Source organism: Pongo pygmaeus, chromosome 8 (genome assembly GCF_028885625.2).
Source record: "Pongo pygmaeus isolate AG05252 chromosome 8, NHGRI_mPonPyg2-v2.0_pri, whole genome shotgun sequence".
NCBI lineage: Eukaryota > Metazoa > Chordata > Mammalia > Primates > Hominidae > Pongo > Pongo pygmaeus.
Window position 1 is genome coordinate 37478519 of NC_072381.2, and position 4680 is coordinate 37483198.

The 4680-nt window shown below is 38.7% G+C and overlaps 1 non-coding gene across 1 annotated transcript; it reads left to right on the forward strand.

Moving 5' to 3' along the window:
* The first annotated feature begins 269 nt into the window (after positions 1–269).
* LOC129007007 (small nucleolar RNA SNORA40) lies at positions 270–397 on the forward strand. The gene has a single exon (XR_008492189.1). It is a non-coding gene; the product is annotated as a small nucleolar RNA SNORA40 (small nucleolar RNA).
* Positions 398–4680: the final 4283 nt, after the last annotated feature.

Here is a 4680-nt window from a genome sequence, read left to right on the forward strand (position 1 = left end):
ATACTACATTCTTCCCCTGCTGATTCACAAATTTATTACAATCAGAAAGCATGTGAAAAACTGAGAAATGGGAGAAAACAACCACTGACTGCCATTTGGTAATAGGAGTAATTATTAGGAGTCAATTCGAGCATTGCTTTTAATCTTTTGAGTTGCTTTGTTGGTTGTCATTCTCTGTAACTACTAAAAAGTCCAGCTAGAATTTGTTTTCTTGGTCACACAGGCAAAGATGATGTTTGGAGTTCAGTGGTCAAGAAAACCCTGATGACTGCACTTATGTATGTTTTTGTTTAACTTGTGGGCAAAGACTTATGGATAGGTGCAAAAAATAAGTCCTCTTTTGCAACCTGGAACACATTGTTCAGTATGAGTTTTGATACATATAAGAAGGGATATTATGATACCTGAGACAGTTAACTGATGGGAGTATTGATAACCATAGAGGTTGGTTCCAGGCTAGGCTCAGTGGCTCATGCTTGCCATCCCCATACTTTGGGAGACTGAGATTAGAGGACTGCTTGAAGCCAGGAGTTTAAGACCAGCTTGGGCAAGAAAGTAACACCTTATCTCTACAAAAAATTAAAAATTAGCTGGGTTTAGGGGCATGTGCCTGTACTTGCAGCTACTCAGGAAGAGGAGGCTGAGGCAGGAAGATTGACCCCAGGAGTTGCAGGCTGCACTGAGCTTTGATGGCACCACTGTACTCCAGCCTGGGCAGCAAAGACAGACCCTGACTCTTAATTTTAAAAAGGTTGATTTTAGGACTGTAGAATAGATAGTTAAAAAGCATGGGATATGAGGGAAATCCTCAGCTGTATTAAATTTGTATTCCAATTTCATGTTGACTTGATACAGAAGATGGCATTTGGTTTTTAAAGCTTTTATCTTGAGAACATGATGTCTGGAGTTAAAGGTATTGACATATTCCACACATCTGTACTATTCTTGAGTATGATCACTTAGGGCATCAAATTGAGAACCAGGCAGATCCACCTATACTAAAAATGACCCTAAAGTAAGTTGGTTGAAGAAATTAGACCCCAAAGATTCTTGATTTTTCCGTAGGTGAATTTTGAAGTCTTCATCAGTATATCCATGTAAAAAGGAGATGACAGAAACCAAAATAAAATAATTATGGGCTGACAGGACAACTGGATTAAAATAAGCATCAGTTTCATTAAAAAGGGCTAACTTGAAGATAAATCTTTTGAAGATAAATTTTGACACCAGTTCTTTAGAGGCTTTAAAGTGACCTTGATGGAGAGTGAAAGAAATCACAACATGGAATTTGTCGAATAAAAATTTATTGACTTTAAATAATTTTGCCTAATGTTACATACACACGATTAAAAAAAACACCTCTTTACGCTGTCAAAAAAGAAAGAAAGAAAGAAAACCCTGATGAAGCCGCAACTGTTTGGGGTACAAGAGAACACACGTGTTCTATGTCATAAGGGTCGAAGCAAGAGTCTGCCTCACATAAACACAGATATTTTCCTTGAAGCTAGAAGATGAACTTTATTTTCATTTTTTAAGATTCTCAAGGTAATTTATAGATGAGAAGCTAGAAATAAAGGTTGTAGCATCATATGACATCATTTCTAGAAAATGACTGAGCTTGCCATTAAATGATTCCAGTTAATTGAGTTATTGAGACATTTTTTCTCTGTGATTTTCTCCCTCATCTACTTGAGCATTTTGCTAATTCTCATACTTGAGTAATTCCTAAAGTCTCTCATCTTTTCTCCTGTTCCTAGAAGTGTCGTGTAAACTTGGAGATCACGCTAACTCCACATGTTCCCCAGCTTGCTCAGATCCTCCATTTGGCTTCTTAGTCAACCCTTGTCGACTTCCCTGTAAATCCCACACAGACATTGTCCTTTACACCTGATGACCTCCTGAATCCAAAAGCTACATTTTCCACTGTCTGCCAAAATCTTTCACTGGATATCTGGAGAACATTTTCCTTTATGTGTCCATTGTAAACCAAACGAGAACAAACACTACATTGTCTTCTTTTTTGCCCTTTTTTACCTATTCTGCAAACTACCCTATGTGACAGCTTTGTAGAATTGAAACTCAAAAATTGTTCTGACCCTTTTTCATCCTCTTTGCCCTCACAGCCTAGTCACTTTTCTAAAGATTCTCTGCCACATGTCCTGGATATCCATCCTGGACATCTGATGGACCCTGGTGTCTCTTCCTGTCGCTAATCTTGCATGTGACTTCCATTTTGTAGGACTGATATTTTCTAACTTGGGTAACAATGATGTCATTTTCTGTTTTTAAAATTCCAATTAAAAACTTCAGTGCATTTCTGTCATTAAATACATGCACCTTAGTCCAACATTTAATGGTTTTCAGTGTTCTCCCTTAAAACAGGGCTATCCCTTTTTCCTTTTTCTCCACTGTTTCTCCTATGTTTCTTGTGCTATAACCGAAGTGAACTCTAAGCAGGTTCCTAAATATCTGTTCAACTTTCCCAGCCCTGTGCCATGGTTAATGTTGTTCTGTGTACCAGACGTGCTGTCCCTTTCCTCCTTCCTTTTATATCAACCTGCTAACATCTTACCCAGCCTTTAAAACTGCCTAATTTTTCTAAAGTCTTTAGTGACAAGTACAGCTAGATATACTTTTTCACCCTTCTTTGAAATTCTGTGTTCCATTACTAATACTTCTACAGGGATGCTTGTTCATTTAGACAAGTATTTACTGATACTTTATATCGATTGCTGTGCTTTTATTATTTGTGTACTTTTATTGTGATTTTCTGAGCTTAGTTGATGATACCTTTATGAAGAAATGTATTAGGTTTTACTCATGTTTTAATGTCTGACTTACAGCTGTTATCACAGTAGATGTGGCACTGTAGTTATTGCAAGTCTTGTCTCTCAAGGATAAAGCCTTATCTTGGTATCCTTCAAAATGGCAAGATATTCATTCTCACCACATACAATTGCATTGTCCACTGTGCCCTGTCATGATTTTCACATTTCACTCAGTACCCATGGTCTGCATCAATCTGGAATCATGCATTCTGCCATCTGTCCCTTTTCTTGAAAGTCCTGCTGGCTGCAAAACAGCTGAGATTTACTAATGGGTTAATATGTTACTTCTCCCCTAATTAAAACTATTGGTATTTAACAGGAACTTGGCCTACATAAGGGGTGACTCAACTCTAGAGAATTTCTGAGTGGCTGGTGGACTGATGGGATGATATTTTGGGTCTGGAACAGTTTTCAATGCCTGGTAAGTGGCTGACAAGTTTATCTGTGTCTGAGAGATAGCATAGGAGATTCCCGTAAACATGCGTCCATGTATTCACTCACAAATGTACCAGGGCCCTGCAACCCTGTGAACGCCAGGTTCCTAAGAACAGTAGTAAGGCTCACCTACCTTTGTTGCTCAGGGAGCCAGTGAGGGCCCAGCCATTGCGCGAGTCTGGATTCGTAGGAGATCACTTTTTATTCCAAATCACATCCTAGTTTTTGTCTTGGTCTGAATGGAAACATTAGGGGAAACACAGAGGAAAATCAGAAAGGAATCTCCAGCAACTAGTGGGAATATTAATATTTTCAGATCCCATCTCTACCTTTAATGGTAAGTTTACCTCTGTCTCTAGATTTTACCCCCCCCTTTCCCTGGACCCATAATAACAATGGAATATTTTTATAATAGAATATTTATCCATGAGTTGGGGGAATAATCAGACCCTCAATATTGTGCTGTGAAAGACTGAGTACATTCCTGCCCTAAAACCTGATGAAATCTACTCTTCCAAGAAAAACCAAAGGCAGGTTCTAATAAAACATATTTTGATTAGTGCTTCTGTTTTTATAGATGTGGCGTGGTACTGATGGTGGTGTCTCGTCCATTCTTTCAGACACGTATTTCACACAAATGCACTAAATAAAACAATGCAGTTTTCTTTATTTCTCTACACATACAAATACACATGCAGACACTCATGCTTTTGGCAATTAAAAATACATTATTTTAGATAATTTGGTGACAGAGGTCAGCAAATTAACTCAGAAAATATAGAAAACTTTTCTTTTAGACCTGTTAAACAGCATTTTCCATGAAAATAACATTGCAGTAAATTGATATGCTAGGCAGGGCCGGGCGGGGTGGCTCACGCCTGTAATCCCAGCACTTTGGGAGGCCGAGGCGGGTGGATCACGAGGTCAGGAGATCGAGACCATCCTGGCTAACACGGTGAAACCCCGTCTCTACTAAAAATACAAAAAATTAGCAGGGCGAGGTGGCGGGCGCCTGTAGTCCCAGTTACTAGGGAGGCTGAGGCAGGAGAATGGCGTGAACCCCGGGGGGCGGAGCCTGCAGTGAGCAGAGATGGCTCCACTGCACTCCAACCTGGGCGACAGCGAGACTCTGCCTCAAAAAAAAAAAAAAAAAAAATTGATATGCAAGGCAGGAAATGACAAGCATTCCTTTATAATAGGTCACCGCATATCTGATAGATATATCTGATGGGCTCACCTGGTTTTGCCATAGTCCTCAATCTTGGGTCAGTTTTATTGAAGCTAAAAATTGTAAGGTTAATGAGTGATAGATAAAAATTATGTGTCAATAATCACTTAGATGAATGATTTAAAAAAAAATTTTTTTTATAAATATTTCAGAAAGTTACTATAGAGTCCACAATTATATAACTAAATG